The sequence below is a fragment of the Hyla sarda genome, chromosome 1, assembly GCF_029499605.1.
Source record: "Hyla sarda isolate aHylSar1 chromosome 1, aHylSar1.hap1, whole genome shotgun sequence".
In the NCBI taxonomy this organism is placed as follows: Eukaryota; Metazoa; Chordata; class Amphibia; order Anura; family Hylidae; genus Hyla; species Hyla sarda.
Window position 1 is genome coordinate 526,898,728 of NC_079189.1, and position 22,718 is coordinate 526,921,445.

Here is a 22,718-nt window from a genome sequence, read left to right on the forward strand (position 1 = left end):
ACATCTTATCCCCAATCCTTTGGATAGGGGATAAGATGTCTAGGGGCGGAGTGCCCCTTTAAAGTCAAAACTCTACATATAGCAGCATTCCAAAAAGGGTCCATACAAGTCTGTGTAACTACTGTCTTATACTCATAAGTAGATCACATGGATTACAGCAAATAACTTGTCTTTCTCTTCTCATAAAGCACGTCTATAGTAAACACCATATTACAGTTTACTTCCAGATATTTTACAGTAACTGTGATCCTAATATATAGCTTAATTAATAGCGCTAAATGGCTTCAACCATGACGCCTGCACCCTCTTCAGCTGTGTGTGCACTGAAAATAAAATATGAAGCTTGCACTGTATGTGGTGAGGGCCTCCCCTCTTTCTATATTGCGGATTTTGTTGCTGCAGCTCTACACTTTAGTATTGAGCAACTCCTGCAGGGTTTTGCACCTTCCCCTGCCCATAGACTTTTGCCGGTCTCCTATTAGTGCCTATTAGGCATTACATTTGTGCGGTTGAGCCGACCGCGGTATTTATTCCTGCTATGATAATGTGTTGCATTTACAAAGTCTGGCTAGATTCACACAAGCACTATACAAGCACATTTCTACACGTTTTTAATGCTCAAGTATAACTATTCATAAATGCGCCAATATTAAACCCTTAATAAGCCGAATACAATTTTTTTTAAGATTCAGTCGAAATGTAAGTAAGGTTTCTGTCTAAACTGCTTCCCAACCCAATGGACTATCAATGTAGTGACAATGCATAGATCAAGGATATTAGATGCCATTGTTAGCTGTTAAAGACACTGCCCCCTTAGGATGTGATCAATAGAGAATTTGTTCAATATGACCCCATCTGTCTGTGACCATACTGAGCAGACACAGAATAACATGTCCTTCTCCCTGGGCAGCATGAAACATTGGTAAGATATTACTGTATTGTGGATCAGGTATTACAATTTTAGATTTACAATTTAAGATATAAAGATGAACACTGCACATGGAAAACTGTTTCTATAGCAACGGGTCTATTTTAGTATATAATATATAACACTACTTTGAGTCTTATGGATCAATTTGTCAATACAATAGTGTCCGAGTTGTACACTATAGTCATAGGAGTTGTCCGGAGCCACAAAACTGTGGAGTATGCATAAAAATTAAAGTTATACTCAGCTGCCCTGATACCACACTGAGTCCATACTTGACAGTTCATGGTCCCAGCTTTTGGCTCGAAATGCAGGAAAACACTTGCTCAGCCAATGACTGGCTGAGGGGGTCACTGCCAAAGTCAGTGATTGTTGAAGCAAAAACAGGAAGTGCTAGTCAGTAGGGACAGGGCACTGTAAGGAGAAATGCAGCATGGTGATAGGAGGAGGAGAGTATAACTTTATTTTATTGTCATTTTTATACCTGAGCATACTCCTCAATTTTGTGGTGCCTGACAACCCCTTTAAAGGGTTACTCCACTGGTCAGCGTTCCCAACATTTAGTTCCGAACGCTGTGTGCATGCTGCGGGGGTTGGCCATGGCGCCTTGTGATGTCACGCCACGCCCCCTCAATGCAAGTCTATGGGAGGGGGCGTGAAGGCTGCCACACCCCCTCCCATAGACTTGCATTGAGGGGGTGTGGCCTGTCAACACAAGGGGGCGTGGCTGACCCCCGCAGCGCACACACATTGTTGGGAACTGGAAAAAAAAATTTCTAATCAACTGGTGTCAGAAAGCTGCTTTATAGTTGTATCGTTATTTTATGTCTGACCAAAGTGCTCTCTGCTGACACCTCTGTCCATATCAGGAACTGTCCAGAGCTGGAGAGGTTTGCTATAGGGATTTGTTCCTACTCTGGACAGTTCCTGACATGGACACAGGTGGCAGCAGAGAGAACTGTGGTCAGACTGAAAAGAACTACACAACTTCCTCTGGAACATACAGACGCTGATAAGAAATTGGAAAGATTACGATTTTTAAATATAAGTAATTTACAAATCTGTTTAACTTTTTGGCACCAGTTGATTTAAAAAAAAAAATAGTTTTCCACCGGAGGACCCCTTTAAAGTCTTCCATGGGACAACCTATAAAAGATTGACCAGTACACGCTACAAGCTTAATTTTGATCTTGGCTAAAATGTGCAATATTCCTAACAAATAAGTCACAGGACTTTTAAATGACGTCACGAGCCTCCGCCCCGCATCGCCAGTCATCCGGCACGGAGCACCAGATGTCTGGGGTGCCACAGCTAAGATCGCGGAGGTACCCAGTCGAGGGACCCTCGCGATCAGACATCTTATCCTTTGTATAGGGGATAAGATATCTAGGGGCGGAGTACCCCTTTAAGCAGGCATTATATCATTACACTGTAATTCTATTTGCACAAATCAGCAGCATATAGAAACATATAAAACTATCTTTTAGGGGAAATTATAGCTTATTTCACTGCCTGCAGGTTGTCTGCAAATGTTCATAAATCTTCTCACTTACCATATAAACAGAAAACAATGAGAAGGGGAGGAGGGAAATGCAGCTGCAGCTTTTCATTCAATGTTTCATTGAAACAGCATGAAGAAAAGACAAAAGGGATAGCAGAAGTGAGGAGACGTCTCAGGGATAGTTCACAATGCACAGCAAAATGATGTTTCACACCTGGAAGTGCGTACTAAATGTGCATGAACAAAATGCAGCGAAGAAACAAAAAAGGATAGGCAATGTGCAGGCCAGACATAGCGTTTCTAACTGTACCAAACCCACAACTGTCTGCAAGGACAGGTACACTACAAAGGAAAACCTAGCTCATAACCATGCTTGTTTACTCTTAAAGGGGTACTCCAGTTGAAGTGCAATGTGATGTATTGGTCTTCTTCGTGGTGCCGGGGCTCAATCCATCATGTTGCTTCTGAGCCAATCACTGGCTGAGGTGGGACATGACTTCGGCCAGCGATTTGTTGAGCTGCACTGTGACATATCAGGAAGAAAATTGCACTGGGGACTGGAAAAGTGATACTGGGGGAGTAGGGGTGGTGAATAAAAGTTTGGTTTGTTTTCCGTTTTTTTTTTTTTCCAATAAAGATTAGGCGGGGCATCTTGTGTTAAAAAACAAAACAAAAAACACCGTTCTGCCACAGTAAACCCTTTAAAGTAAACCTGTCACAAGATTTATGGAGTCTTGTATAGTCTTTTATGATTTGGGGCAGAGTAAATCTTGAGAGGACTCCAAGGAAAGACAGTAGTAGTCTTGATTACTCCGCCCACACACTTTGACTGACAGCTTTCCCTGTATCAGTTTGTGGACAGAGAAGGTTGTCAATCACTGTGTTTGGATGAGACAATCGGGACCCCCCCCCCCCCCGGCTAGGTTCACACATTGGAATTTCCATGGAATTCCGCTGTGCACATGGCAGAATTTCCGCACAAGAAATTCCGATTCTGGTGTTCACAGAAAGAACCTATGCAGCTCTGCGTTCGCTCCTCCCCTCAGATGTCCGAGGATTGCCGTAGATACAGTGGAGGGCAGGGCAGAGCAGGGCGGTGTACCAGCTGCCGTGATCGGAGCGGTTGTACAATGAATGCTGACATGAACACCACTGTGCACTCCAACGCAGAGTTGCATAGGAGGCAAAAATACATCTCACAGCGGCACAGCGCCCGCAGCCTGCAGAATGTCTGCATGGAGATTTTCTGTGCACACATTCTGATGGGTGAACATAGCCTCACCGTGACTTCAAAGAGTCTTAGAATACCTTCTCCAAATCCTTTTTATAGCAACATGTTTTAAGATGATCTAATACAATTTAGCATTGTTCCTATTTATGGGGGAGCTGAAAAAGAACCTTGGATTTTCGTGTGTATCTCTGCACAAGACCCAACCCGATGCTATTTTCATCCAACGGTTGCTACTTGATACCTCGTGTCCTCAATTGGATCACATTCAGATGGTTGATGAGTTGACTTGTATTTACTATTTTTTCCTTGCTTGATATACATTTCCTTGTTTGGGTAGAGGGAGAATTATATTACCATATTCAAGAACACTGAGGACATGTGGTTCAGGCAGCATGAAAACAATGACAGGTTCCCTAAGAGAAATTGATATTATAGTATTAAATAACCACACTACATCCTATATGTACTTTACACTGACAATTCCGATCTGCAATGTTGGTCCCTTTGGTAGCACTGGAACTGTCATATTTTTAATAAAACAAAATAAATTCCAGCCAACTTTAATCCCCTTGTATGCAGTTATTGCTTGTGTGTTCCAGCTGCCGCAGAACAGGGCATCATTATTCCCACAAAATTACTTTGGCAGTAGATCAGAAAAGGTACAGGAGACATACATAAGAAACTTTTGCATAGACTAGAATGGTGAGTGACAATTTTACTATCTGCATACAGGATTTCAATAAGAACAGTACAGTTCCATGCGGTATAATATTAGTATAGTTAGTATGGTGTAAGTGTAGCATAGTTTATACATAACAGAACTGGCCTGTCTCCTGCTATTTAGTTGTAACAAATCATAGAATAAATTGACTGAGCATTGTATTGGGAGTATACAAGGCCATACCCCCAACTGGTAACACCCAACGTTGTCAACGTATTCATAAATTTCTAGCAGGAATAAAGGACCAACAGTGCAACACAGAGATAAAGAAAAAGATGTTCTAGAATTGGTATTTCATGGAAAGTACAGGTATTTACAATAATAGACATGTCAGGGAGATCTGATTGTTCTCATCTATTCATGGTCCTGACCTGCGGTGTACTTCACCGAGAATTGTCGACACTGTCAGGTAGAACCCCCATAACAATTATAGCCAGTGATGCCCCAATATTATAGTCAGCAGAGTGATGTAACACTGGCCAAGGCACTGCACTCAAAACATAGCCAGTGACAACACTTACCGTTTCCATACCGATGTCCACTCCTTCACTGCGAGTAAGTTACATGTGAAAAGCCAATTAAGGTAAATATATATATATATATATGTGTATACACATAATTTCTTTTCCTGTTACCAAGATGTACCACAGTGCCTGGCAGATGTGACCTAATGACTTCTGCCAGGAAAGTATATATATATATATATATATGTAGTTCATAATGGCTAATATACAATATAGTACATCTGACTATATAGCTGTGCCTCCTACGGTCATGTACATCAATTAAAGAGTACCTGTCACCAAATAAAACTTTTAATAAAGTGTTCCTTGTGCAATTAGCAGACACTTTCCCATTCACCTGCTTTCAAAATTATCAACATAAATATGTTTAAAATGGAATATAAAAAATATCCACTAGGTGGCTCTGTTCTGTTCCCTGCCACAATTAATACAGTGAGTTCGGTCTTCTCCCAGCCTGGCAGGAGTCCAAACTCAGGAAGTGCTTCTCTTCACTGAGCTTGATTGATAGCTGCACAGGAAGTGAAAACTCCACAGATTTTCACAGAAAGCTGCACAGACTGAAAGCTGCAGGAGATTCTCACTGATAGCAACACAGACTGAAACATGCCCAGAGCCTGAAGTCTTCTATTCATCCCCGCTCTGCAACCATGTGAGGGCAGAAGTGGTCCCCCAGCAGGCTTCAGTGATGTCATGCCTGCTGGGAAACGCCCACTTTCTCCTGCTGGGAAATTGCGCTATGTAAGCAAGAAGAAAGGTATGATACACAGCTTTTTACAGTTCTGAAATTTTTGTTAAGGGCCGAAGGGGAGTTAGGAGTAGTTAGGAAACATAGCCTGAGGTAGTTGAGAACAGTTTATTTGGTGACAGGTACTTTTTATATACAGGATGGAATCTCAGGGTTCAGTGAGTAGACATGTCAGGATGTGGCCCTTGAGCAGCTTGGCTCTGCCTCCTTGACACTTGGCTGAGAAATAAGAAGGTGATTTATAAGTTTGGCAACCACCATCAGCTCCAGGAAAGGTACAGCGCCCTTTTATTCTTTGACCGCTATTTAATATTGTCTGCAGCCAGGGCCGCGATCAGGGGGGTTCAGCCAGTACCCCAGTAAGGGGGCCTGGCTCCCAGGAGGCCCGGGCCCCCCGCTGCACCCCCTGCAGCAGCCCCAGCACAGAAACAGAAGATTTAAATAGCAGTCTCCTGCTTCCACTGGCAGCTGCGACCCAATACTTACTGCATCTGTCCTCTCCTCCATGTATGAGAGGCGGCTCTTAGAGGCAGCAACAGCAGCACAGTGGAATGATTAACTTCCGAACATCTGGCTGTGTATGGGATGGCAGAGGACCTTCAGTGATGTCATTACCATGTGATCGGTCAAACTATACCTATAGTACACATACACACACACAAATTGTCCAAGCCATTAAAATATAATGTTAACCCCTTAACGACCCAGGACGTACCGGTACGTCCTAAGTCATCTCCCTTTCTACCTATATAAGTAGGGTATCATTTTAATCATCATAGCGGGATGGGACGGGACCCATGGCTAATGATCGCGGTGAAGCGCACTATTAACCTAACCCTTTAGATGCGGCGTTCAAAGTTGATCGCTGCATCTAAAGTGAAAGTAAACTACCCCCGGCTAGCTCAGTTGGCTGTTCAGGACCACCGCAGCAAAATCGCGGCATCCCAAACAGCTGGAGGACACGTGGAGGATCCCCTACCTTCCTCCTGCATGTCTGATGGCTGAATGACTGCTCCATGCCTGAGATCCGGGCATGAGCAGTCAAGTGGCAGAATCATTGATCAACGTTATCCTATGGGATAACAATGATCAGTGTAAAAGATCAGTGTGTGCAGTGTTATAGCCACTAGGGAGGGCTATAACATTGCAAAAAAAAGTTAATAAAGATAATTTAACCCCTTCCCTAATAAAAGTAAGAATCACCCCTCTTTTCCCATAAAAAAAAAAAAAAATGGTGTAACTAAACATAAAAATAAACATATGTGGTATTGCGGGAGTGTGGAGGATGGGGGGCTGTATAGCAGTGTGGAGGATGGGGGGCTGTGGGAGGATGGGGGGGCTGTATAGCAGTAAATAAATAAACCCTTCCCTGAAAATAAGCCCTAGTGTGTTTTTTGTGACTAAAATTAATATAAGACCCGGTCTTATTTTCGGAGAAACACGGTAATGAAAAAATTAATAAAAAGCAATCAAAAAGTCCAATCAATACAAACCGCTAAAAACTTCAGATCACGGTGCAAAAAATGAGCCCTCATATCACCCCGTACGCGGAAAAATAAAAAAGTTATAGGGGTCAGAAGATGACAATTTTAAACGTATACATTTTCCTGCATGTGGTTATGATTTCTTCCAGAAGTACGACAAAATCAAACCTATATAAGTAGGGTATCATTTTAATCGTATAGACCTACAGAATAAAGAGAAGATGTCATTTTTACCAAAAAATGTACTGCGTAGAAATGGAATCCCCAAAATTACAAAATGGTGTTTTTTCTTAAATTTTGTCGCACAATGATATTTTTTTTTGTTTCACCATAGATTTTTGGGTAAAATGACTGATGTCATTATAAAGTGGGATTGGTGCAAAAAATAAGCCATCATATGGATTTTTCAGTACAAAATTTAAAGAGTTATGATTTTTTTAAAGGTAAGGAGGAAAAAACCAAAGTGCAAAAACGGAAAAACTCCGGGTCGTTAAGGGGTTAATTAACCCGCATGGTCAATGATGTAATTGTTAAAAAATACCAAATTCCACAATTGCTAATTTTTTGTAATTTCATATACCATAAAAAAATAAAAAGAGATCGAAAAGTCCCATTAAAACAAAAATGCTACCAGTAAAAACTACAGATCTAAGCGCAAAAGGTGAGCCCTCACACAGTCCAGTATATGGAAAAATTCTAAAGTTATAGGGGTCAGAAGGGGATGATTTTAAACATACTACTTTTTGTATGAAAAGTTATTTTAAAAAGTAGTAAAATAACACAAAGCCTATAAAAATAGGTTATTGTTGTAATCATATGGAACTACAGAATAAAGATAATGTCAAGTGTGCTGAAAAGTGCACTGGGTAGAAACGGAAGCCCCCAAAAGTTGAAAAATTGCATAATTTTTTGGTTTCACTGTATATTTTATGGTCGCATGAGTGATGTCATTACAGAGTACAACTGGTGGCACAAAAAGCAACAAGCCTCATATGGGTCTGAAGGTTGAAAATTAAAAGTATTATGGCTATAAGAAGGGCGCGGAGGGGAAAAAAAAAGACAGTCCTAATGTCCTTAAAGTGGTATTCCGCTGCTCAGCGTTTGGAACAAACTGTTCCGAACGCTGGAGTCAGCGGTGGGAGCTTGTGATGTCATAGCCCCCCCTCATGACATCACGCCCCGCCCCCTCAATGCAAGTCTATGGGAGAGGGAGGGGCATGACATCATGAGGGGGCGGGGCTATGACATAACAAGCTACCACCGCCGGCGCCAGTATTTGGAACAGTTTGTTCCAAAAGCTGAGCAGCGGAGTACCACATTAAGGACATTAGGACTGTCTTTTTTTCCCCCTCCTCGCCTTCTTATAGCCATAATACTTTTAATTTTCAACCTTCAGAGCGAGCGGAATTCCGTGGTGTGAACTTAACATTAGTGTGAATGGGTCTCCGCAAGACCCGTTCACACTGCGGACTTTCCGACGATGAAATTGTTCCGCGCAAAGAAAGAACATGTTCATTCTTTGAGCGGATTCCGCGAGCACTGCATAGCCATCAATGGTGATGGCTCAGTGCCCTACCGCCCTAGCGCCGAAGCAACCGTTGTAGCGGCCGCCAGGAGGAATGACAGCTCGCGGAAATCAGCGAGCGGAGATTCCGCAGTGTGAACGCACCCTAAGGGTAAAACTCCACAATAAATTACCTGCACAAAACAAAAAAGGGTTCACATATCACTAAAAGGTCATTTTAATAACACCAACAAAATTAAAAACATGTATATGAGGTATCAGGAGAAAAACACAAGTAAAGCACAGAGGCCACAACACAAGAAATGTATAGATAATGGGGGAGATTTATCAAGTCCTGTACAGAGGGAAAGTGGAGCAGTTGCCCATAGCAACCAGATCACTCTTTTCATTTTTAAAAAGGCCTTTGAAAAATTAAAGAAGCGATCTACAACTGCTCCACTTTCCCTCTGTACAGGATTTGATAAATCTCCCCCATTATCTATACATTTCTTGTGTTGTGGCCTCTGTGCTTTACTTGTGTTTTTCTCCTGATACCTCATATACATGTTTTTAATTTTGTTGGTGTTATTAAAATGACCTGTTAGCGGTACGTTGACCCTTGTTTTTTTTTGAGTAGATCTATCATATAGTAGTAAGCCCCTATACTGCCTAATATAGCGCTAGGCCCCCCTATACTGCTCCCATATATTTTTTATGGGGACAGTATGGGGCCTGATGCTATATGGCAGTGATGGCGAACCTATGGCAAGTGTGCCACAGGTGGCACGCCGAGCCCCCTCTGTGGGCACGTGGCCATAGTTCGCTATGCGACCCGTGCAGACTCCTCAGCTCTCCGAAGGTTTCCGAAGCTAGAGCTGGGGGAGCGAAGGCAGAGCAGAGGACGCAGATCTGCATGGGAGAAAGAAGCCACGCTCCAAGCCATGCCTCCCACAACTCCCCCTCCCGGAGGACGCAGGTCTGCATGGGAAAAAGAAGGTACGCCCCAAGCCAAACCTCCCTCAACTCCCCCTCCCAGAGGACGCAGGTCTGCATGGGAAAAAGAAGCTACGCCCCAAGCCAAACCTCCCTCAACTCCCCCTCCCAGAGGACACAGGTCTGCATGGCAGACGGAAAGCAGAGCAGGGGAGAGAGGACGTACATGGCTCCTCATCTCCCTCCCCCTGCTCTGCCTTCGGAGGACGAAAGTTTCCACTGAAAAAAGAAGCAGGGGAGAGAGGACGGGGATGATTTATATGTGTGAAGGGGATATACTGCACGGCTGGGGATAAGGGGGGGGACATCACTGACTGGGGATGATTTCTATGTGTGAAGGGGGGCATACTGCACGGACTGGGGATAAGGGGGGGACATCACAGACTGGGGATGATTTCTATGTGTGAAGGGGACATACTGCACAGACTGGGGATAAGGGGGGGGGGGCATCACAGACTGGGGATGATTTCTATGTGTGAAGGGGACATACTGCACGGCCGGGGATAAGGGGGGGACATCACTGACTGCGGATGATTTCTATGTGTGAAGGGGACATACTGCACAGACTGGGGATAAGGGGGGGGGGCATCACAGACTGGGGATGATTTCTATGTGTGAAGGGGACATACTGCACAGACTGGGGATAAGGGGGGGGACATCACTGACTGGGGATGATCTCTATGTGTGAAGGGGGACATACTGCACGGGCTGGGAATAAGGGGGGACATCACAGACTGGGGATGATTTCTATGTGTGAAGGGGATATACTGCACGGGCTGGGGATAAGGGGGGGGGACATCACTGACTGGGGATGATTTCTATCTGTGAAGGGGGGCATACTCCACGGACTGGGGATAAGGGGGGGGACATCACAGACTGGGGATGATTTCTATGTGTGAAGGGGGACATACTGCATGGGCTGGGGATAAGGGGGGGGGGACATCACAGACTGGGGATGATTTCTATGTGTGAAGGGGGACATACTGCACAGGCTGGGGATAAGGGGGGGGTGACATCATAGTCTGGGGATGATTTCTATGTGTGAAGGGGACATACTGCACAGACTGGGGATAAGGGGGGGGCATCACAGACTGGGGATGATTTCTATGTGTGAAGGGGACATACTGTACGGACTGGGGATAAGGGGGGGGGGGGGGACATCACTGACCGGGGATGATTTCTATGTGTGAAGGGGACATACTGCACAGGCTGGGGATAAGGGGGGGGGGGACATCATAGTCTAGGGATGATTTCTATGTGTGAAGGGGACATACTGCACAGACTGGGGATAAGGGGGGGGGACATCACAGACTGGGGATGATTTCTATGTGTGAAGGGGGACATACTGCACGGCCGGGGATAAGGGGGGGACATCACAGACTGGGGATAACTGGTTTTGCATCAGGGCCCTGTGGTTTTCATCCACGCCCCTACCTCTCAGCCGGCGCTGCTCACTGATTTAAAGTGAGCAGCAGTGGCTGCCGGCTCTGACAAGTGATGCCCCCCCCCCCTAACGTCAATCTGCAGTGTGGGAGGACAACACTAGTCAGTGCAGCGCAGAGGACCTTGCTAATACGCCGAGCCCCTACACATGAGCCTGCCGGCCAGCTTGGTGTCAGTAAGGTGGACAAATAAAGTGGCAGGGTGGGGTGGGGGGATGCGGATAAGAGGGTGGAAATAACGTGGCACGGGGGGAAGATCAGAGGGGGAAAATGATATAGCACCGGGGGGTTGAAATGGCACAGGGGGTTGATCGGGGGGGGGGGATAAAAGTACACAGGGGGGTAGCAGCCCAATTTGTAATGCTGATACTGGTATCATCGTAGGACGCGCAACGTGATATGTGCATTTGGCAGTACTGTGAGGGGTATCTAGGGGGGCCAGGCCTGAGCTGTGTAAGGGCCCCAAAATTTTGGATGGCAGCCCGGTCTATAGCTGACAAATTCCCTTTATATCTCCATTGGATTATATACAGTATAGAACATCAGGGTTCCCCAACCTGTGGCTCTCAAGCTCTTGCAGAACAACTCCCATCCTGATGGGAGTTGTGGCTTTGCAATCGCTGGAGAGCTACAGGAAGGGGAACAACAGTTTAATTGGTGGTCCAATACAATTTATTGTAATACAATACACAATATACTGTCCCAAGTCATATATATGGTATAATATACATGAGCATAAATGATAACATAGCTCCATAGTAGTCATATGCAGTATGTTTCACATAACTAGACATAATAGCAACAGAATAGTTATAATCTATATTCTAATAATTGTTTAGGCTATGTTCCCATCATGTTTTGTCTGTATGCTTGGGGTATAAGTCAGTATAAGTATGCTGACATATACCGTGGCATACCCCCAACGGACCCATTGAGTTTAATGGACTGATGTAGTCAACTAGTGACTATGTTTGGTCCATTTTCGAAACATAAACCACAACATATGCCTAACAGGCCTATCAAGATTAATGGACCAATGTCCGTGGAGGTTTATTGTACACAGTGTATTCTATGGGACCACTATTAACTATTATTGTGTAAGGGTGTGTATACTATTGATATGCTACAGCTACATCAGTGTTTCCCAGCCATCAGCTGTCCGGGCATGCTGGGAGTTGTAGTTTTGCAACAGCTCAAGGCACCCTGGTTGGGAAACACTAATATATATATACACACACACGTAATGGAGTTATCTATTTATATATACACATGTAAAGTGATGTGTGTGTGTGTGTATATATATATATATTGATATAGATTATAGATACATATTTACATTCACAAGTTATTGAGTTATATGTATATATCTGTAGATAGATAGATAGATATGCGATAGATAGATAGATAGATAGATAGATATGAGAGATAGATAGATATGAGATAGATATATAGATATGAGATAGATAGATAGATAGATAGATATGCGATAGATAGATAGATAGATAGATAGATATAGATAGAAAGATAGATATGAGATAGATAGATAGATAGATATGAGATAGATAGATAGATAGATAGATAGATATGAGATAGATAGATATGAGATAGATAGATATGAAATAGAATGATAGATATGAGATAGATAGATATGAGATAGATAGATATGAGATAGATAGATATGAGATAGATAGATATGAGATAGATAGATAGATAGATATGAGATAGATAGATAGATAGATAGATAGATAGATATGAGATAGATAGATAGATATGAGATAGATAGATATGAGATAGATAGATATGAAATAGAATGATAGATATGAGATAGATAGAGAGATAGATAGATATGAGATAGATAGATAGACATGAGATAGATAGATATGAGAATGAAAGATAGATAGATAGATATGAGATAGATAGATAGATAGATATGAGATAGATAGATAGATAGATAGACATGAGATAGATAGATATGAGATAGATAGATATGAGATAGATAGATAGACATGAGAAAGATAGATAGATAGATAGATAGATAGATAGATATGGAGGTGGAATACCCGAGTTTGTGGATAATTCTACACCTCTACACTGGAAAGGAGCGCTTCTTAGCACCGCGATTTTTCGGATCCTAGATCCCACCTTCCTTATCTACTAACCAGACGTCCAGGACCAGCTCCAGAGAGGACCAGGTGCCAGCAGCCCTTCCACCACTACATGCTTCCCAGGGATCTGGGATTAAAGCCTACTACAGTGTTGTGTCTGTAACACAACACCCTCAGGTGAGCATACAAAACTCTCTTCACCTTTATAGATTTTCATCACAGAATTATGGCACATTAGGGCGCTTTTTTTTTCTGTTTCCCTTTTTTTCATATATCTGAGTCTCAGATAGATATGCGATAGATATGAGAGAGAGAGATAGATAGATATGAGATAGATAGATAGATATGAGATAGATAGATAGATATGAGATATATAGATATGAGAGAGATAGATAGATAGATAGATAGATAGATAGATATGAGATAGATATAGATAGATAGATATATAGATAGATATGAGATAGATAGCTATGAGTTAGATAGATAGATATGAGATAGATAGATATGAGATATATAGATATGAGAGAGATAGATAGATAGATATGAGATAGATATAGATAGATAGATAGATAGATATGAGATAGATGGATATTAGAGAGATAGATAGATAGATATGAGATAGATAGATATATATATAGATATGAGATAGATAGATAGATATGAGATAGATAGATATGAGATAGATATATAGATATGAGATAGATAGATAGATAGATAGATATGAGATAGATAGATAGATAGATATGAGATAGATAGCTATGAGATAGATAGATAGACAGAGATAGATAGATAGATAGATAGATACCGTAGATAGATAGATTATAGTACAACTTACAGACCAGTGTATGTTTTAATGAATATTCTCCATTGATTGGTACCTGTAGAAGTAATAAGGTCCCTTGTCACGCTGGATACAGTAGGATGGCATCACATTGCACAATGGCATCATGACTGCAGGTGCCCCTGGCGTTTTGGGGGTTAATCCAGGGTGCAGCATATAGAGAAGGTGCAGAAAGGATATAATGGCTACATTCTAGATCAGATGAGGACAGAGCAAAAGTTGCAATGCCCATAAAGTAGACATGTCCCAGGCAGGAGGTGCCCCGTGCCCACTTCTATCAGCTTCTCTTACCTGCTGTCAGATGCCAATCCCAGAAGTAGTAGGATGAGCGCAGCACATGAGCCAAAAGTAGCGTCAGTCCCCCGGCTGCAGGAAGTAGAGCAGTGCCCGTCCCGGAGTTGCTGGCAGCGGCTGGTGGGGTGTCTGGCACAGGGGTTCCCCTCTCCCTCTACATTGCAGTGGTGAGTGGCTGAGAGCCTGAGCTTTTCTCTCTGCAGCCCAGCGCCGCCTCCGCTTCCACCTCCGCCTCTAAGTCTGAGCCCAGGAACCTGCTGCAGCAACTCACAAGTGGCAGCGACTGCCAGGGAAATCTCCCCTTCCTCCTCCTCCTCCTGGGGATGCAACACGGATCTGGGGGCGGCACAGGCAGACAGAGGCGGGAGACTCTCGCCCCCATTCTTCAGGCAGGGACAAGTTGTAGCTGCAAGTGTTAGTGGAGGGGGTGAGACTGGCATGAAGTGTGGACACATGCCTCTACACCACCCCGATTGTCTTCTAGTGTGTGTGTGTGTGTGCCATGCCTGATTGCCTCCTAGTGTGTGTGTGCCATGCCTGATTGTCTCCTAGTGTGTGTGTGCCATGCCTGATTGTCTCCTAGTGTGTGTGTGCCATGCCTGATTGCCTCCTAGTGTGTGTGTGCCATGCCTGATTGTCTCCTAGTGTGTGTGTGCCATGCCTGATTGCCTCCTAGTGTGTGTGTGTGCCATGCCTGATTGTCTCCTAGTGTGTGTGTGCCATGCCTGATTGCCTCCTAGTGTGTGTGTGTGCCATGCCTGATTGCCTCCTAGTGTGTGTGTGCCATGCCTGATTGCCTCCTAGTGTGTGTGTGTGTGCCATGCCTGATTGCCTCCTAGTGTGTGTGCCATGCCTGATTGTCTCCTAGTGTGTGTGTGTGCCATGCCTGATTGTCTCCTAGTGTGTGTGTGTGTTATGCCTGATTGTCTCCTAGTGTGTGCGTGCCATGCCTGATTGTCTCCTAGTGTGTGTGTGTGTGTGTCCAATGCCTGATTGTCTCCTAGTGTGTGTGTGCCATGCCTGATTGTCTCCTAGTGTGTGTGTGTGTGTGCCATGCCTGATTGTCTCCTAGTGTGTGTGTGTGCCATGCCTGATTGCCTCCTAGTGTGTGTGTGCCATGCCTGATTGCCTCCTAGTGTGTGTGTGCCATGCCTGATTGTCTCCTAGTGTGTGTGTGCCATGCCTGATTGTCTCCTAGTGTGTGTGTGTGCCATGCCTGATTGTCTCCTAGTGTGTGTGTGCCATGCCTGATTGTCTTCTAGTGTGTGTGTGCCATGCCTGATTGTCTCCTAGTGTGTGTGTGCCATGCCTGATTGTCTCCTAGTGTGTGTGTGTGTGCCATGCCTGATTGTCTTCTAGTGTGTGTGTGCCATGCCTGATTGTCTCCTAGTGTGTGTGTGCCATGCCTGATTGTCTCCTAGTGTGTGTGTGCCATGCCTGATTGTCTCCTAGTGTGTGTGTGCCATGCCTGATTGTCTCCTAGTGTGTGTGTGTGTTTGTGTGTGCCATGCCTGATTGTCTCCTAGTGTGTGTGTGTGTGTGTGTGTGTGCCATGCCTGATTGTCTCCTAGTGTGTGTGTGTGCCATGCCTGATTGTCTCCTAGTGTGTGTGTGTGCCATGCCTGATTGTCTCCTAGAGTGTGTGTGCCATGCCTGATTGCCTCCTAGTGTGTGTGTGCCATGCCTGATTGTCTCCTAGTGTGTGTGTGCCATGCCTGATTGTCTCCTAGTGTGTGTGTGTGCCATGCCTGATTGTCTCCTAGTGTGTGTGTGCCATGCCTGATTGTCTCCTAGTGTGTGTGTGCCATGCCTGATTGTCTTCTAGTGTGTGTGTGCCATGCCTGATTGTCTCCTAGTGTGTGTGTGTGCCATGCCTGATTGTCTCCTAGTGTGTGTGTGTGTGTGTGTGCCATGCCTGATTGTCTTCTAGTGTGTGTGTGTGTGTGTGTGTGTGAGCCATGCCTGATTGCCTCCTAGTGTGTGTGTGTGCCATGCCTGATTGCCTCCTAGTGTGTGTGTGTGCCATGCCTGATTGCCTCCTAGTGTGTGTGTGCCATGCCTAATTGTCTCCTAGTGTGTGTGTGCCATGCCTGATTGCCTCCTAGTGTGTGTGTGTGCCATGCCTGATTGTCTCCTAGTGTGTGTGTGCCATGCCTGATTGCCTCCTAGTGTGTGTCTGTGCCATGCCTGATTGCCTCCTAGTGTGTGTGTGCCATGCCTGATTGCCTCCTAGTGTGTGTGTGAGCCATGCCTGATTGCCTCCTAGTGTGTGTGTGCCATGCCTGATTGCCTCCTAGTGTGTGTGCCATGCCTGATTGTCTCCTAGTGTGTGTGTGTGCCATGCCTGATTGTCTCCTAGTGTGTGTGTGCCATGCCTGATTGTCTCCTAGTGGGTGCGTGCCATGCCTGATTGTCTCCTAGTGTGTGTGTGTGTGCCATGCCTGATTGTCTCCTAGTGTGTGTGTGCCATGCCTGATTGTCTCCTAGTGTGTGTGTGTGTGCCATGCCTGATTGTCTCCTAGTGTGTGTGTGTGCCATGCCTGATTGCCTCCTAGTGTGTGTGTGCCATGCCTGATTGCCTCCTAGTGTGTGTGTGCCATGCCTGATTGTCTCCTAGTGTGTGTGTGCCATGCCTGATTGTCTCCTAGTGTGTGTGTGTGCCATGCCTGATTGTCTCCTAGTGTGTGTGTGCCATGCCTGATTGTCTTCTAGTGTGTGTGTGCCATGCCTGATTGTCTCCTAGTGTGTGTGTGTGCCATGCCTGATTGTCTCCTAGTGTGTGTGTGTGTGCCATGCCTGATTGTCTTCTAGTGTGTGTGTGCCATGCCTGATTGTCTCCTAGTGTGTGTGTGCCATGCCTGATTGTCTCCTAGTGTGTGTGTGCCATGCCTGATTGTCTTCTAGTGTGTGTGTGCCATGCCTGATTGTCTCCTAGTGTGTGTGTGTGCCATGCCTGATTGTCTCCTAGTGTGTGTGTGTGTTTGTGTGTGCCATGCCTGATTGTCTCCTAGTGTGTGTGTGTGTGTGTGTGTGCCATGCCTGATTGTCTCCTAGTGTGTGTGTGTGCCATGCCTGATTGTCTCCTAGTGTGTGTGTGCCATGCCTGATTGTCTCCTAGTGTGTGTGTGTGTTTGTGTGTGCCATGCCTGATTGTCTCCTAGTGTGTGTGTGTGTGTGTGTGTGTGTGCCATGCCTGATTGTCTCCTAGTGTGTGTGTGTGCCATGCCTGATTGTCTCCTAGTGTGTGTGTGTGCCATGCCTGATTGTCTCCTAGTGTGTGTGTGCCATGCCTGATTGTCTTCTAGTGTGTGTGTGCCATGCCTGATTGTCTTCTAGTGTGTGTGTGTGCCATGCCTGATTGTCTCCTAGTGTGTGTGTGTGTGCCATGCCTGATTGTCTTCTATTGTGTGTGTGTGTGCCATGCCTGATTGTCTCCTAGTGTGTGTGTGTGCCATGCCTGATTGTCTCCTAGTGTGTGTGTGCCATGCCTGATTGTCTCCTAGTGTGTGTGTGCCATGCCTGATTGTCTTCTAGTGTGTGTGTGCCATGCCTGATTGTCTCCTAGTGTGTGTGTGTGTGCCATGCCTGATTGTCTCCTAGTGTGTGTGCCATGCCTGATTGTCTCCTAGTGTGTGTGTGTGCCATGCCTGATTGCCTCCTAGTGTGTGTCTGTGCCATGCCTGATTGTCTCCTAGTGTGTGTGTGTGTGCCATGCCTGATTGTCTTCTAGTGTGTGTGTGCCATGCCTGATTGTCTTCTAGTGTGTGTGTGCCATGCCTGATTGTCTCCTAGTGTGTGTGTGCCATGCCTGATTGTCTCCTAGTGTGTGTGTGCCATGCCTGATTGTCTTCTATTGTGTGTGGGTGTGTGCCATGCCTGATTGTCTCCTAGTGTGTGTGTGTGCCATGCCTGATTGTCTCCTAGTGTGTGTGTGCCATGCCTGATTGTCTCCTAGTGTGTGTGTGCCATGCCTGATTGTCTTCTAGTGTCTGTGTGCCATGCCTGATTGTCTCCTAATGTGTGTGTACCATGCCTGATTGTCTTCTATTGTGTGTGTGTGTGCCATGCCTGATTGTCTCCTAGTGTGTGTGTGTGCCATGCCTGATTGTCTCCTAGTGTGTGTGCCATGCCTGATTGTCTTCTAGTGTGTGTGTGCCATGCCTGATTGTCTTCTAGTGTGTGTGTGCCATGCCTGATTGTCTCCTAGTGTGTGTGTGTGTGTGTGTGTGTGTGTGTGTGCCATGCCTGATTGTCTCCTAGTGTGTGTGTGTGTGTGTGTGCCATGCCTGATTGTCTCCTAGTGTGTGTGTGTGTGTGTGTGCCATGCCTGATTGTCTCCTAGTGTGTGTGTGTGTGTGCCATGCCTGATTGTCTCCTAGTGTGTGTGTGTGCCATGCCTGATTGTCTCCCAGTTTGTGTGTGCCATGCCTGATTGTCTCCTAGTGTGTGTGTGTGCCATGCCTGATTGTCTCCTAGTGTGAGTGTGTGTGTGCCATGCCTGATTGTCTTCTAGTGTGTGTGTGCCATGCCTGATTGTCTCCTAGTGTGTGTGTGCCATGCCTGATTGTCTCCTAGTGTGTGTGTGCCATGCCTGATTGTCTTCTAGTGTGTGTGTGCCATGCCTGATTGTCTCCTAGTTTGTGTGTGTGTGCCATGCCTGATTGTCTCCTAGTGTGTGTGCCATGCCTGATTGTCTCCTAGTGTGTGTGTGTGCCATGCCTGATTGCCTCCTAGTGTGTGTGTGCCATGCCTGATTGTCTCCTAGTGTGTGTGTGTGTGTGTGTGTGTGTGTGTGCCATGCCTGATTGTCTTCTATTGTGTGTGTGTGTGCCATGCCTGATTGTCTCCTAGTGTGTGTGTGTGCCATGCCTGATTGTCTCCTAGTGTGTGTGTGCCATGCCTGATTGTCTCCTAGTGTGTGTGTGCCATGCCTGATTGTCTTCTAGTGTGTGTGTGCCATGCCTGATTGTCTCCTAGTGTGTGTGTGTGTGCCATGCCTGATTGTCTCCTAGTGTGTGTGCCATGCCTGATTGTCTCCTAGTGTGTGTGTGTGCCATGCCTGATTGCCTCCTAGTGTGTGTGTGCCATGCCTGATTGTCTTCTATTGTGTGTGTGTGTGCCATGCCTGATTGTCTCCTAGTGTGTGTGTGTGCCATGCCTGATTGTCTCCTAGTGTGTGTGTGCCATGCCTGATTGTCTCCTAGTGTGTGTGTGCCATGCCTGATTGTCTTCTAGTGTCTGTGTGCCATGCCTGATTGTCTCCTAATGTGTGTGTACCATGCCTGATTGTCTTCTATTGTGTGTGTGTGTGCCATGCCTGATTGTCTCCTAGTGTGTGTGTGCCATGCCTGATTGTCTCCTAGTGTGTGTGTGCCATGCCTGATTGTCTTCTATTGTGTGTGTGTGTGCCATGCCTGATTGTCTCCTAGTGTGTGTGTGTGCCATGCCTGATTGTCTCCTAGTGTGTGTGTGCCATGCCTGATTGTCTCCTAGTGTGTGTGTGTGCCATGCCTGATTGTCTTCTAGTGTCTGTGTGCCATGCCTGATTGTCTCCTAATGTGTGTGTACCATGCCTGATTGTCTTCTATTGTGTGTGTGTGTGCCATGCCTGATTGTCTCCTAGTGTGTGTGTGTGCCATGCCTGATTGTCTCCTAGTGTGTGTGCCATGCCTGATTGTCTTCTAGTGTGTGTGCCATGCCTGATTGTCTTCTAGTGTGTGTGTGCCATGCCTGATTGTCTCCTAGTGTGTGTGTGTGTGTGTGTGTGTGTGTGTGTGCCATGCCTGATTGTCTCCTAGTGTGTGTGTGTGTGTGTGCCATGCCTGATTGTCTCCTAGTGTGTGTGTGTGTGTGTGTGCCATGCCTGATTGTCTCCTAGTGTGTGTGTGTGTGCCATGCCTGATTGTCTCCTAGTGTGTGTGTGTGCCATGCCTGATTGTCTCCCAGTGTGTGTGTGCCATGCCTGATTGTCTCCTAGTGTGTGTGTGTGCCATGCCTGATTGTCTCCTAGTGTGAGTGTGTGTGTGCCATGCCTGATTGTCTTCTAGTGTGTGTGTGCCATGCCTGATTGTCTTCTAGTGTGTGTGTGCCATGCCTGATTGTCTCCTAGTGTGTGTGTGTGTGTGCCATGCCTGATTGTCTTCTATTGTGTGTGTGTGTGCCATGCCTGATTGTCTCCTAGTGTGTGTGTGTGCCATGCCTGATTGTCTCCTAGTGTGTGTGTGCCATGCCTGATTGTCTCCTAGTGTGTGTGTGCCATGCCTGATTGTCTTCTAGTGTGTGTGTGCCATGCCTGATTGTCTCCTAGTGTGTGTGTGTGCCATGCCTGATTGTCTCCTAGTGTGTGTGCCATGCCTGATTGTCTCCTAGTGTGTGTGTGCCATGCCTGATTGTCTCCTAGTGTGTGTGTGCCATGCCTGATTGTCTTCTATTGTGTGTGTGTGTGCCATGACTGATTGTCTCCTAGTGTGTGTGTGCCATGCCTGATTGTCTCCTAGTGTGTGTGTGCCATGCCTGATTGTCTTCTATTGTGTGTGTGTGTGCCATGCCTGATTGTCTCCTAGTGTGTGTGTGTGCCATGCCTGATTGTCTCCTAGTGTGTGTGTGTGCCATGCCTGATTGTCTCCTAGTGTGTGTGTGCCATGCCTGATTGTCTCCTAGTGTGTGTGTGCCATGCCTGATTGTCTTCTAGTGTCTGTGTGCCATGCCTGATTGTCTCCTAATGTGTGTGTACCATGCCTGATTGTCTTCTATTGTGTGTGTGTGTGCCATGCCTGATTGTCTCCTAGTGTGTGTGTGTGCCATGCCTGATTGTCTCCTAGTGTGTGTGCCATGCCTGATTGTCTTCTAGTGTGTGTGTGCCATGCCTGATTGTCTTCTAGTGTGTGTGTGCCATGCCTGATTGTCTCCTAGTGTGTGTGTGTGTGTGTGTGTGTGTGTGTGTGTGCCATGCCTGATTGTCTCCTAGTGTGTGTGTGTGTGTGTGTGTGTGTGCCATGCCTGATTGTCTCCTAGTGTGTGTGTGTGTGTGTGCCATGCCTGATTGTCTCCTAGTGTGTGTGTGTGTGTGCCATGCCTGATTGTCTCCTAGTGTGTGTGTGTGCCATGCCTGATTGTCTCCCAGTGTGTGTGTGCCATGCCTGATTGTCTCCTAGTGTGTGTGTGTGCCATGCCTGATTGTCTCCTAGTGTGAGTGTGTGTGTGCCATGCCTGATTGTCTTCCAGTGTGTGTGTGCCATGCCTGATTGTCTTCTAGTGTGTGTGTGTGCCATGCCTGATTGTCTCCTAGTGTGTGTGTGTGTGCCATGCCTGATTGTCTTCTATTGTGTGTGTGTGTGCCATGCCTGATTGTCTCCTAGTGTGTGTGTGTGCCATGCCTGATTGTCTCCTAGTGTGTGTGTGCCATGCCTGATTGTCTCCTAGTGTGTGTGTGCCATGCCTGATTGTCTTCTAGTGTGTGTGTGCCATGCCTGATTGTCTCCTAGTGTGTGTGTGTGTGCCATGCCTGATTGTCTCCTAGTGTGTGTGCCATGCCTGATTGTCTCCTAGTGTGTGTGTGCCATGCCTGATTGTCTCCTAGTGTGTGTGTGCCATGCCTGATTGTCTCCTAGTGTGTGTGTGCCATGCCTGATTGTCTTCTAGTGTGTGTGTGCCATGACTGATTGTCTCCTAGTGTGTGTGTGCCATGCCTGATTGTCTCCTAGTGTGTGTGTGCCATGCCTGATTGTCTTCTATTGTGTGTGTGTGTGCCATGCCTGATTGTCTCCTAGTGTGTGTGTGTGCCATGCCTGATTGTCTCCTAGTGTGTGTGTGCCATGCCTGATTGTCTCCTAGTGTGTGTGTGCCATGCCTGATTGTCTTCTAGTGTCTGTGTGCCATGCCTGATTGTCTCCTAATGTGTGTGTACCATGCCTGATTGTCTTCTATTGTGTGTGTGTGTGCCATGCCTGATTGTCTCCTAGTGTGTGTGTGTGCCATGCCTGATTGTCTCCTAGTGTGTGTGCCATGCCTGATTGTCTTCTAGTGTGTGTGTGCCATGCCTGATTGTCTTCTAGTGTGTGTGTGCCATGCCTGATTGTCTCCTAGTGTGTGTGTGCCATGCCTGATTGTCTCCTAGTGTGTGTGTGCCATGCCTGATTGTCTTCTAGTGTCTGTGTGCCATGCCTGATTGTCTCCTAATGTGTGTGTACCATGCCTGATTGTCTTCTATTGTGTGTGTGTGTGCCATGCCTGATTGTCTCCTAGTGTGTGTGTGTGCCATGCCTGATTGTCTCCTAGTGTGTGTGCCATGCCTGATTGTCTTCTAGTGTGTGTGTCATGCCTGATTGTCTCCTAGTGTGTGTGTGCCATGCCTGATTGTCTCCTAGTGTGTGTGTGCCATGCCTGATTGTCTTCTATTGTGTGTG

At 45.9% G+C, this 22,718-nt stretch overlaps 1 protein-coding gene across 3 annotated transcripts in view; it reads right to left on the minus strand.

Moving 5' to 3' along the window:
• The window catches only part of ANKRD34B (ankyrin repeat domain 34B), a 39,099-nt gene extending 24,355 nt beyond the window's left edge, over positions 1-14,744 (minus strand). Inside the window, exon 1 of one of the 3 annotated variants that reach the window (XM_056539320.1) lies at positions 14,311-14,744. The gene's annotated coding sequence lies outside the window, so the exon portion shown is untranslated. Of the gene's footprint in view, positions 1-14,056; positions 14,121-14,310 lie in introns of those variants that run through there. The other 2 variants (XM_056539310.1, XM_056539329.1) reach the window with 2 other exon arrangements.
• Between the last annotated feature and the right edge of the window lie 7,974 nt (positions 14,745-22,718).